This window comes from Saccopteryx leptura, chromosome 9 (assembly GCF_036850995.1).
Source record: "Saccopteryx leptura isolate mSacLep1 chromosome 9, mSacLep1_pri_phased_curated, whole genome shotgun sequence".
NCBI lineage: Eukaryota > Metazoa > Chordata > Mammalia > Chiroptera > Emballonuridae > Saccopteryx > Saccopteryx leptura.
In genome coordinates this window covers 95,442,793-95,456,035 of record NC_089511.1, presented here as the reverse complement: position 1 = coordinate 95,456,035, position 13,243 = coordinate 95,442,793, and the positions used below count along the sequence as shown (strand labels likewise).

The following is a 13,243-nucleotide window of genomic DNA, read 5'->3' as shown; positions in this document are numbered from 1 at the left end:
CTCTCACCCTTTGTTTGTTCAGATGTTGGTTGATTTCACTTATGCATGGTGGGGGGATTCCTGTTTATGCCTTAAGAGAGTTCCTGTTATTGCCTCAGATGTGTGACTTTATATCAAAGACTTATTTGCATAAGGCTATATAATAAAGCAAATTGGGGCTATGGTTCTCTCAGATATTGCCATCAGCATTGAAGAGGCCTCCCGATCCCATCCTCTTTACTTGATGAGTCTATTTTCTTAATTCTGCACCGTTCTCCCTCAAGATCCGAAATTTCTAGCTGTGCTGGTCCGTGGCATGTGCTCCTAGGTTACAGTGTTTTGATAAATAAGCTTTAGAAATTGCTGTCCAATTAAAGTGCAAGACTAGTGGCTTAAAAGTGTCATGATCTGCCATTAATATCTGTCAATGCTTTCTTAGCGCTATTGAAGTTAATTAGCTATAGAAGCTTGTATAAGGCTGCATAAGGTGATTAGAACTGCTGATTCAAATTTCTGAAGATATATTAAAAGTCAAAAACCTGCTACTATGGGGGGACAGAGGAACCGGGCAGATGGAAAGCAAAACTAGATGAATTTTATTTTCCTTTTTGGAACTTTTTAACGGTATATCTTTTTATACTTAACACTTTTGAAACCATATAAATGTACATAGTATTAACTATTCCAAACGTATATAAAAACTTCCATTGTTCAACATCATAATAAAGTGATGATGGAATCATTATAGTAAAGCATTTCTGTGACGATTTCTTTTGAAAAAGGCCTCTGCTCTTCAATTTTTTTTATTAATCACTTTTTAAAGGAAACACTCTTGGCTACACATCCTTAGCACGAAGGCTTGGCTGGGTGGGCGCTTCAGCGAGACCTCCCATGCAGCAGGTGGCGATGCATGCACCATTCGCACTTCCCCTCAACACCCTTTTCTCAGCAATGGCCGGTGACGGTAGGGGTCCTCTTTCTAGTGGTGGCCATGCTGAATCCTGAACGCAGGTGCGGAAGATTGTCATAACCTTGTGGGAGCTCTGACCTCGAGAAGGGTTGGAGAATAAAAGGAAGTTCTCTGTGCATTCTTCCGCATGAGCTGGGGTGGCGATGGCTGCGCGGAAGACGTAGGCTGGGGAAAACTCATGGCGGGCGGCAGGCGGGGTGGTGGACAACCCTGGGCGGATGGGGTCCTGGACGAGATGTGAGTCGGTGGACCCCAGAAGGCGACTGACTGAGCAGTGAGGAGCTGCACGGGGGAACTAATGGGGATTCCTTTGGAGCCCGCTAGCGAGCGGGCGGACAAGTGCAGGGCGCAGCCATGATCACAGCAGCCGGTGAGTACTGCCCCGGCGGTCGCCAGAAGAGAAGAACCGCGGCGCCGGCTTTTGCTGAGTCAGAACCGGTGACTGGGCACCTCCCGCTGGAGCGCCCTCCGTCTCGGGGGAACCATGCCAGGTCGCCCACTTCAGCATCCTTTTCACCACACTCCCATGCTCGCACCCGGGGGTGTGGGGTGTGGGGTGCTTTCTGGGCCCTTCTTCGACCCCGAGGTTAGAATCTCTTCATTTCAGCCCTCCTGATGGGGGCCACCGAGGTTGTGGGCGGCCAGTCCTGTCTACACCCGCCCAGAATAGGGATGCGATGACCCCCGCCCCCATCCCCCCCCACCCCACCCCCCACCCCCCCCCACCCCCCCCACCCCCCCCCCCGGTGCCACTGGCCGGACCGAACAGTGAGGGGTCAGTCTTGCACACATGGCCTCGGCCTGACTACGCCTGTTCTCCGCAGAGGGAAACCTGCGCTTCGATTGGAGGCTGGTCAGCTCTGGCCAAAGGGGTTGAGGGTTATCGCCCAGGGAACGTTTGTGTTTGGGGGTGACAGCACTGAGGGTGGCTTTAGAACAAGAAGCGGGCTTGGTGTGATTTCTTCTGAGGCTGGGTGCTCATCAGGTCTCTGAATGGCAGAAAGCACGCATGGGTGTGCACACTCCTCTCACCATCGCATACGAACATTCATGCAAAGACCCTTGAAACGGGATGAACTGGAGACAGCAATTTCACGTGGTGACGTTAAGACGCCCTCCCCAGGGATTGATGTGCTTAGAACTGTCCACCGCTTCAGTGCTTTTTTTTTCTAGACCGCCCCCCCCATCCCCCTCCCACCCCACCCCCACCCCCGCTTTTCTCGTCCCATTTTCCTCTCCTCTTGGCCCACGAGCGTTTTGTTGTAAACAGTGGGGCATGGAAGACAGCAACTTGTCCTGGGAAGGAGCTCACGACCATATTTTTATGAAGATTGCTTGGAGGAATGGGTGGAGATGTTGGGAGACATAAGTCTTTTTTTCAGAGGTTTGAGGAGCTGTCGCCTGTACTTGGAATTAGATGTTTGTCTCCAAGAGATAAGTTTTAGTTTAATAAAAAGAAGAGCCATACCAGTCAGCTCTTTAAAAATAAAATAAGCACTGAGTGTCTTGCTACCTGTAAAGGAAGGCCGCCTTCCACTTCAAACTTGTTTATTACCACTGCTTCCCTTGCCTAGGTTACCATAACAGCCTGGAGATTTTCATGCAGTCCGTTCTCATAGTAGACTTTTCTTTGCTTAAAATTCACCAGTTCTCGTCATTGTGTGCTTGGAGTAAAATCCAGACTTTTCACCAAAGACCTCATGATGTGATTTCTGGCTTGTTCTGTACTCCAGGCAGTCCTAGGTTATGAAGGAGATTGGTTCTGTAGATTTGTTCTTAAAATGAATTTGTGTGTAAATTAGAACAGGTACATTTCCCTGTTAAATGCAACTTAGCTGTTTTTCTTAATAATAGTATTTTTTTAACCTTTCTGTGCATATAAATATTTAAACATTTTCAAATACAACCTCAAACAATCATGGGTGATGCAGAAGACGATGGACTTGTTGGAGAGGACGGGACTGGTGTTAGAAGGTCCAGGTTTGGCTCCGCTGCTGGAGTCAGTTTCTTGTTTGCCTCAAGGGAGGTTTGCACAGAGCTTTTCTTTTTCTCATTGTAAACAGCCCTGTAGCATCTCAGGCCTTCAGTAATTGTACAGTACTCTTCCGTGAACGTCTCTGGGTCAGGATCTTGTTCCTCTAACTTTGCCATTCCTGCTTCAATGAGACAAAAAAGCATCAGCTACCTCTTCTGTAGAAATCTTTTTGGTTCTGGAGTTTCTAGGTCTCTGTTTTCTTCCCCAGATACTATCATCTGCTGGTCTAGTTCCATAAGGTCTTCATTGGTTACTTCTTTGCCATGGCAGTCTAGTACCTCTATGAGATCATTTCCAATGGTGTCCAACTGCAGTTAATTACCAATAGCCCCGTAGGGCGCCCCAGTCGTCAGTACAAGTTGTACCTAAAGTGGATGTTTGTAACTCGGGAACTTACTGTACTCTCTTCCTCACTTACCACACCCTAATCATACTGGCCTTCTTTCTGTGTCTTACTGGACTATGTCACTTTCTCTCCTACCTAAGGGATCCTTCACATTCTGCTCCATCTTTCTAGATGCCTCTTCCTCATGTTTCTCAGTCATTAGCTTCAGCTCCAATGTTAGTCTTTCTTGATCATTTTTTTATAACATGCTGCCTCTCTCCCCTTTAGCTGTCCCCTCCCTTCTTCACAGCTCTGTAATTACTTTGTTTACTTGTCTGATTATTGTCTTTCTCTCTGGTAGAATTTTGAGGGGGAGACTTGTTTTCATAGTTCTTGAAACTTTGCCTGTCAGATGGCAGAGGTTCAAAACTACATGTTGAATAAAAAAATCAGTACCTAGGAAATTTCTGTTTAGGCTGAAAAAAATTGTGTTGAGGTGGGAAAATAATACAGAGAATTTAAACCTATGGAGTATGGCAGAAGCAATGATTTTTAGGTCCCGTTCTGAGGTGCTGATGATAGTAGTATAAGGCGGTGTTTCCCAACGTGGGGCCCACGCCCCACAGGTGGGCAATTCGATAGTTAAGGGGGGCAATTTGATAATGGATTCGACAGGACTTTAACTCTTTCGCCCCGGGCCATTTAAATGCAATGCTAGATATCGGTGCCAAATTTAACAAAAAATGCAATTCTTAAATAATTGCGGTAAATAATAATTAAGTATAATTTCGTTCGACAAGACCAAAATATCAACTGGGTGATTGGCGTCGTCAAGTAAACTTCGTCTTGGGTTCAACGCGGAGCGTGCCTTCTGCCATGGGGAATCCCGGACGTTTGAAAAACTCGCTAAACAACGCAGTTATTCTCACCTAATTGGCCCATTGCAACTTCTGTAGTGTTTCACATCATTCAGTTGGTGTTAATTTTTTTTTTTAATAATTTTATTTTTTTAATGGGGTGACATCAATAAATCAGGATACATATATTCAAAGATAACAAGTCCAGGTTATCTTGTCATTCAATTATGTTGCATACCCATCACCCAAAGTCAGATTGTCCTGTCACCTTCTATCTAGTTTTCTTTGTGCCCCTCCCCCTCCCCCTTTCCATCTCCCTTTCCCCCATCCCCCCCCTAACCACCACACTCTTATCAATGTATCTTAGTTTCACTTTTATGTCCCACCTACGTATGGAATAATGCAGTTCCTGGTTTTTTCTGATTTACTTATTTCGCTTCGTATCATGTTATAAAGATCCCACCATTTTGCTGTAAATGTTCCGATGTCATCATTTCTTATGGCTGAGTAGTATTCCATAGTGTATCTGTGCCACATCTTCTTTATCCAGTCATCTATTGACGGGCTTTTTGGTTGTTTCCATGTCCTGTCCACTGTGAACAATGCTGCAATAAACATGGGCCTGCATGTGTCTTTACGTATCAATGTTTCTGAGTTTTTGGGGTATATACCCAGCAGAGGGATTGCTGGGTCATAAGGTAGTTCTATTTTCAGTTTTTTGAGGAACCACCATACTTTCTTCCATAATGGTTGTACTACTACTTTACATTCCCATCAACAGTGTATGAGGGTTCCTTTTTCTCCACAGCCTCTCCAACATTTGCTATTACCTGTCTTGCTAATAATAGCTAATCGAACAGGTGGTGAGGTGGTATCTCATTGCAGTTTTGATTTGCATTTCTCTAATAACTAAAGAAGATGAGCATCTTTTCATATATCTGTTGGCCATTTGTATTTCTTCCTGGGAGAAGTGTCTGTTCATGTCCTCTTCCCATTTTTTTATTGGATTGTTTGTTTGTTTGTTGTTGAGTTTTATGAGTTCTTTGTAAATTTTGGATATTAGGCCCTTATCTGAGCTGTTGTTTGAAAATATCATTTCCCATTTAGTTGGCTGTCTGTTTATTTTGTTATCAGTTTCTCTTGCTGAGCAAAAACTTCTTAGTCTGATGTAGTCCCATTCATTAATTTTTGCCGTCACTTCTCTTGCCTGTGGAGTCAAATTCATAAAATGCTCTTTAAAACCCAGGTCCATGAGTTCAGTACCTATGTCTTCTTCTATGTACTTAATTGTTTCAGGTCTTATGTTTAGATCTTTGATCCATTTTGAGTTAATTTTAGTACAGGTGGACAAACTGTAGTCCAGTTTCATTCTTTTGCATGTGGCTTTCCAGTTTTCCCAGCACCATTTATTGAAGAGGCTTTCTTTTCTCCATTGTGTGTTGTTGGCCCCTTTATCAAAAATTATTTGACTATATATATGTGGTTTTACTTCTTGGTTTTCTATTCTGTTCCATTGGTCTGAGTGTCTATTTTTCTGCCAATACCATGCTGTTTTGATTGTCCGGGCCCTATATTAGAGTTTGAAGTCAGGTATTGTAATGCCCCCAGCTTCATTCTTTTTCTTTAGGATTGCTTTGGCTATTCGGGTTTTTTTATAGTTCCATATAAATCTGATGATTTTTTGCTCCATTTCTTTAAAAAATGTCATTGGAAGTTTGATTGGAATTGCATTAAATTTGTATATTGCTTTGGGTAATATAGCCATCTTGATTATATTTATTCTTCCTAGCCAAGAACAAGGTATATTCTTCCATCTCATTATATCTTTTTGATTTCCCTTAACAATGGTTTATAGTTTTCATTAGATAAGTCCTTTACATTCTTTGTTATGTTTATTACTAAGTATTTTATTTTTTTTGTTGCAATCGTGAAGGGGATTATTCTTTTGACTTCGTTCTCAATTGTTTCATTGTTGGCATATAGAAAGGCTATTGACTTCTGTATGTTAATTTTGTATCCTGCGACCTTACTGTATTGGCTTATTGTTTCTAGTAGTCTTTTTGTGGATTCTTTGGGGTTTTCGATGTATAGGATCATATCATCTGCAAAAAGTGATACCTTTACTTCTTCTTTTCCGATATGGATGCCTTTTATTTCTTTGTCTTGTCTGATTGCTCTGGCTAGAACCTCTAGTACCACATTAAATAAGAGTGGAGAGAGTGGACAACCCTGTCTTGTTCCTGATTTAAGGGGGAAAGCCTTCAGTTTTGTGCCATTTAATATGATGTTAGCTGATGGTTTATCATATATGGCCTTTATCATGTTGAGATATTTTCCTTCTATACCCATTTTGTTGAGAGTCTTAAATATAAAATTGTGTTGTATTTTATCGAAAGCCTTTTCTGCGTCTATTGATAAGATCATGTGGTTTTTGTTCTTTGTTTTGTTGATATGGTGTATTACGTTAACCGTTTTACATATGTTGAACCATCCTTGAGATTCTGGGATGAATCCCACTTGATCATGATGTATTATTTTTTTAATATGTTGTTGTATTCGATTTGCTAGTATTTTAGCATCTGTATTCATTAGAGATATTGGTCTGTAGTTTTCTTTTTTGGTGCCATCCTTGCCTGGTTTTGGTATGAGGGTTATGTTGGCCTCATAAAATGTGTTTGAAAGTATTGCTTCTTCTTCAATTTTTTGGAAGACTTTCAGTAGAATAGGAACCAAGTCTTCTTTGAATGTTTGATAAAAGTCGCTGGTATAGCCGTCAGGGCCTAGACTTTTATTTTTGAGGAGGTTTTTAATGTTTTTTTCTATTTCTTCTCTACTAATAGGTCTGTTTAGGCTTTCTGCTTCTTCTTGACTCAGTCTAGGAAGGTTGTATTATTCTAGGAACTTATCCATTTCTTCTAGGTTGTTGAATTTAGTGGCATAAATTTTTCATAGTATTCTACAATAATTCTTTGTATATCTACGGTGTCCGTGGTGATTTCTCCTCTTTCATTTTGGATTTTGTTTATATAAGTTCTTTCTCTTTTTTCCTTGGTAAGTCTTGCCAAGGGTTTGTCAATTTTGTTGATCTTTTCAAAGCTATTAATTTTTTCTATAGTTTTTCTGTTCTCTAATTCATTTATTTTTGCTCTGAATCTTATTAACTCCTTTCTTCGGCTGGTTTTGGGTTTTCTTTGTTCTTCTTTTTCTAGTTCGTTAAGGTGTGAAGTTAAGTGGTTCACTTGGGCTCTCTCTTGTTTGTTCATGTAGGCCTGAAGTGATTTGAACTTCCCTCTTATCACTGCTTTTGCTGCATCCCATAGATTCTGATATGTCGTATTGTCATTTTCATTAGTCTGTATATATCTTTTGATCTCTGCACTTATTTCTTCTTTGACCCATTCATTTTTTAAAAGTATGTTGTTTAGTTTCCACATTTTTGTGGGATTTTTTTTCCTCTTTTTTGCAGTTGAATTCTAGTTTCAAGGCTTTATGGTCAGAAAATATGCTTGGTACAACTTCGATTTTTCTGAATTTGCTGATGTTTTTGTGGCCCAACATATGGTCAATTCTTGAGAATGATCCATGTACACAGGAGAAAAAAGTATACTCAGTCACGTTGGGATGAAATGTCCTGTAGATGTCTATCATATCCAGGTGCTCTAGTGTTTTGTTTAAGGCCACTATGTCTTTGTTTATTCTCTGTTTGGATGACCAATCTAGAGCCGTCAGCGGTGTATTGAGGTCTCCAAGTATGATTGTATTTTTGTCAGTTTTTGTTTTAAGGTCAATAAGTAGCTGTCTTATATATTTTGGTGCTCCTTGGTTTGGTGCATATATATTAAGAATTGTTATGTCTTCTTGATTCAGTGTCCCCATAGCCATTATGAAATGGCCATTTTTGTCTCTGAGTACTTTTGCTGTCTTGCAGTCAGCATTATCAGATATGAGTATTGCTACGCCTGCCTTTTTTTGGATGTTATTTGCTTGGAGTATTGTTTTCCAGCCTTTCACTTTGAATTTGTTTTTATCCTAATTACTTAGATGAGTTTCCTGTAGGCAGCATACAGTTGGATATTCTTTTTTAATCCATTCTGCTACTCTGTGCCTTTTTATTGGTGAGTTTAATCCATTTACATTTAGTGTAATTATTGACACTTGTGAGTTCCCTATTGCCATTTTATATCTTGCTTTCTGTTAGTTTTGTGTCTTGTTTGATCCTTCTCTTTCGTTTTTCTATCTTTTGTTTTTATTTGGATGTATTCCATACATCTTTCCTCTGTTGCTATCTTTTTTATCTCATGTGCTTCTGTGGTGGTTTTTTCAACGGTGGTTACCTTTGAGTAATGAAAAGGGTCCCTACCCTGTTCATTGTAGCGAACTATTTTGTGAGTACTTTTGCACTGCATCGTCCTTTGCTACTGTTAATCTCCATCTTCTCCCCCCTTTCTTTTTGTTGTTGTCACAGTTTAAATTTGGTTTTATTGTGTTCTTCTTGGAGCTTTTACTTTTGGCTCTGTTTTTTTTTGTTCTTTGTATCTGATTGGAGAACCCCTTTTAGTAATTCCTGGAGTGGGAGTTTTCTGATGATAAATTCCCTCATCTTTTCTGTATCTGTGAATGTTTTTATTTCTCCTTCATATTTGAAGGATAGTTTTGATGGGTATAGTATTCGTGGCTGAAAGTTCCTCTCTTTCAGGACTTTAAATATTGGGGTCCACTCTCTTCTAGCTTGTAGAGTTTCTGCTTAGAAATCTGATGATAATCTAATGGGCCTTCCTTTATATGTTGTATTCTTCTTTTCCCTGGCTGCCTTGAGAATTTTTTCTTTGCTGTTGGTTTGTGCCAATTTCATTATGATATGCCTTGGAGTAGGTTTGTTGGGGTTAAGAAAACTCGGAGTTCTGTTTGCTTCTTGAACTTGAGGCTTTAGTTCTTTCCACAGGCTTGGGAAGTTCTCATCTATTATTTGTTTGAGTATGTTCTCCATTCCATTTTCTCTCTCTTCTCCCTCTGATATACCTATTATTCTTATGTTATTCTTTTTGATGGAGTCAGATAATTCTTGTAGGGCTATCTCATTTTTTTTTAATTTTTGAGTCTCTTTCTTCTCTCTGTTGTGCCTCAAGTTGCTTGTCTTCTATTTCACTAATCCTCTTTTCTATCTGACCTGTTCTATTAGCTAAGCTTGTTACTTCGTTTTTTAGCTCCTGAATTGAGTTTTTCATCTTTGTTTGATTTGTTTTTATAGTTTCAATTTCCTTGGACATATATTCTTTGTGTTCATTGAGTTGTTTTCTGAGCTCCCTAAATTGCCTTTCTGTGTTTTCTTGTATATCTCTGAGTATTTTTAGGATTTCTATCTTGAATTAGTTGGTGTTAATTTGAAATAAGTGTCAGTCAAAACTGCTGTAAAAGCTCGTTGATTTAATAAATATAGATATATATATATTGTATAGATATAATTGGTAAGTATTTGATTTTATTTTTATCAATATTAAACTCTTTATTACGTACTTCTTGCATCGGGATTAGAAAGCAATAATATTTTATAAATATTACTGGGGTTATAATAGTGCCTGCATGACAATTTTAATTTTAGAAGCATAACTCTCCAGAAAATTTTGTCAAGTGGAAAAAATATAGATACCTTTTCATTTGCGGTGGTAGTGTAGTAAATATGTTATATACATTTTAAAAAATATGAATTTTTAGTATACGTTTACTCTATGTCACATTGAATATATTTTAACACATATTTTAATATTAGTTTTTAATTGATCTTATTTTTATTATACCCCATAGTAAAATGCGTGGTGCAAGCAAGAAAAAAACTCATCAATATTCAGAGGAATATTTAAAATTTGGGTTAATACCCGCTGTTCATGATGAGCGGATTCCTTTTTGTCTTTTATGCCAGCAATGCTTGACCAACGAATCAATGAAACGAGGTCTTCTTGAGGCGCATTTGAAGGCGAAACATAGTGCTCATATTAATTCACATTTGAGTTACTTTAAAACTTTAAAGAAAAATTTTTAAAAAAGAACAACATTAAAGTCTTTATTTACTGGTCATACTTCAACTAATAATTGTGTTTTTGAGGCTAGTTATCAAATTTCTTTATTCATCGCTAAAACTGGAGAAAATCACACTATAGGAGAGAATTTAATAAAACCGTCAATATCAGCATTTCTTAAAACGGTTCTTGAAAAAGATGACAAAGATGTAAAAGCTAGCCACTCAGTAACAATTCTGTTAGCAGAAGAATAGACGAAATGAGTGAGGATATTGAAAAACAACTTATTGAAAAGCTGAAAACAAGAAAATTCTCCTTGCAAATGGATGAATCAACTTTGAGAGACAGTGAGGCAGTATTGATAACTTACGTAAGATATATTGATAAAGGACATTTTGCTGAAGAAATGTTGTTCTATAAAAGATTAGAAAGCACCACTACCTCCAAAGATATATATAATAAGCTAAAAAACTACTTAGATGTCAATGACATACCAATGAAAACTATAACATCTTGTGCTGCAGATGGTGCTCCCAATATGATTGGCCAAGAAAAATGGCTGCTTAAAATTGATGAAAGATAGGAATCCAGAAATGATTCTTGTGCATTGTGTTATTCATAGGGAAAACTTGGTAGCTAAAAACATCTCGCCTGTTCTGAATGAAGTATTACATACAGTAATAAAGTGTGTTAATGCTATTAAAGCTAGTGCCAAATGTGAGCGTCTTTTCAAGCTATTTTGTGAAGAACAAAATGAAGACCATGTGAGACTTTTACTTCATACTGAAGTAAGATGGCTATCTAAAGGAAACTGTTTGAAAAGATTTATGGAACTGTTTGATACTCTTAGTGATTTTTTTAAGCGGCAAACCTTAAATGAAGTATCTGTTAATAATAGATGGTAAAGCATTTGTGAGTTATTTAGCCGATATCTTTGAAAAACTAAATATATTAAATAAGCAACTTCAAGGAACAAATAAAACTTTTGTCGATTCAAAAGCAAAGATATTTGGTTTCATTACCAATATTGAGTTATGTCAGAAAGATATTAACAACAAAAACTTGAAACAGTTTCATTGGCTCAAAAAATGTGAAGTAACTGATACCGCTTTACTTGTTATTGTCAATCATTTGAATATTCTATTGGCTGATTTAAAAGAAAGATTTTCTGATTTAAAACAAATTGATTTCCCAACATGGATGATGCAGTCAATGTTAGTGGATTTGTCTGATCTATCAAATATGCAGTATCAAGAAGAACTCGCAGAATTGCAAAATGATGAGTCAGTTAAAGCTTTATTTAATATCAAAGGAGCGATAGCATGGCTTTGTGAGGAAACAGAAATCAAATACCCAAATTCAACCAAATGTGCAACAAAACTATTGCTACCGTTTCCATCTTCATTTTTAGCTGAATGTGGATTTAGTGCTGTAAATGATTTACTGGTAAAAAAAAAGAAATCGGCTGGATATAACACAACGTGGAGACTTGAGACTAAAGCTAATCAAATTGGAACCTAGTATAAAATCTCTGTGCAGCAAGCATCAAGCGCAAGGATCACACTAAATTAAAATAATAAATTAATATAGAAAAATCTGTATTAAAATTATTTGGAATTTAAATTTCTGTTTTTCATTATATGTTTTGAAATTTTACTTACTGTGTTTTGTTAACAATTTCATAGTGATTTCTTCCTAGAACCTATCATTTATGTTTATTAAGTGAACAAATCAATTTTTTAATGTTAAAAATTATGTATGTTATATAGGGGGAGACATAAAAATTTTAGAAAGGTTAAGGTGGGGCATGGCACAAAATAGGTTGGGAAACACTGGATTTGTTTCTACCATTTATTACATTTACTGGATTATGTATCACCCTCTGCCTCAAAGCTTTGTCACCTTGTTTCCTGTTCCTTGGCTCACATTGGTTTAGAATCTGTCCCAGGTGCTAACCAGGCCAGCGACATGGTTCTGATGTGGGTTAGTCTGTTAATTCTTTCATTTACCCACTAGGCACTGAAAACAGAGCAGTGAATAAGAGTTCAACATATACATATGTTAAGTTTTTCAAGAGGCTTGACAAAGAAAGGGAGTGGAGAGATCCAGATAGATGTTTGCTGGAGGAGATGTGTGACAGAGTGGAATTTTGTTGGTTTGTTTTTGTTTTCACAATATAGGCACATAAAGAGAAAGTATGATAAAAAGTTTTAAAACAATAGTCTCCCCTTCCTTATCCCCAGAGGCAACCATTTTCAACTTTGAAGCTGTTTCTTCTGGAACATACCTCTATATTTATAAATAATATCCAAATATTGTTATATATTGATGCAACAGTTTTAGATTTTTTTTTAGCGTGCTTAACCTTCCCTGTTCCCTGTTCCCCGTTCCCCCTACCACCATCTAAAGCATAGTGCTGTGTTGTTTTTAAGATGTGAAGTGTGTGTGTGAATGGACTGTACAGTATTTGATTTAGTTGTTCCATGAACAGTGGTTTTGTTTCTAAGCCAGGACAACTTTGTAACAAATTAATTAAAAGTAAAACCAAACAGGAGAGTATAGGAAAATTTACCACTTCTTTTGGTAAAATCAATTCAAAACACATTATTTGTTGATGATAGGGAATGGGGTAGCCTTTTCCATATTTTGATAAAGTGTCCTGCTATTTCCGGTCTGTGCCACATTTAAAGCATCCTTGTTTATCAGCTATTCTGCATCACAACTTTGCAACCCCTCCCCATCACCCCCTATTGGTTTCACTCTTTAACGAGTCTTTTTTCCATACTGTTGGTTCAGTCTCTGTTCTGGACTTGCCATACCAACCTAGAGTACCGCGAAGCTCTTCTTATCTGTTTTTATGCTTTTAAAATAGTAGTATCCCCTAGCTAGAACCATAGTATTGTTTATTTGCTAAATTGTATATCCTTTCATGTAAGACTAAGACTGCTGGAACTGTTTGGCCAGCCTACACTGATCAGTTAGAAATGGCTGTATTTTCTTAGTTGCCTTGACACTTTTTAATTAAATCACAATTTCAACTAAAGATTGATTTTAAGTCCTACA

The 13,243-nt window shown here is 38.0% G+C and overlaps 1 protein-coding gene and 1 long non-coding RNA gene across 3 annotated transcripts in view; both read left to right on the top strand.

Moving 5' to 3' along the window:
• LOC136381537 (uncharacterized) overlaps positions 1-13,243 on the top strand; it is a 389,650-nt gene that overhangs the window by 89,549 nt on the left and 286,858 nt on the right. The window lies entirely within an intron of this gene.
• The window catches only part of LOC136380990 (myosin-binding protein C, cardiac-type-like), a 58,609-nt gene continuing 46,535 nt past the window's right edge, over positions 1,170-13,243 (top strand). Inside the window, exon 1 of one of the 2 annotated variants that reach the window (XM_066349316.1) lies at positions 1,170-1,319. The gene's annotated coding sequence lies outside the window, so the exon portion shown is untranslated. The remainder of the gene's footprint in view (positions 1,320-13,243) is intronic. The other variant, XM_066349315.1, reaches the window with a different exon arrangement.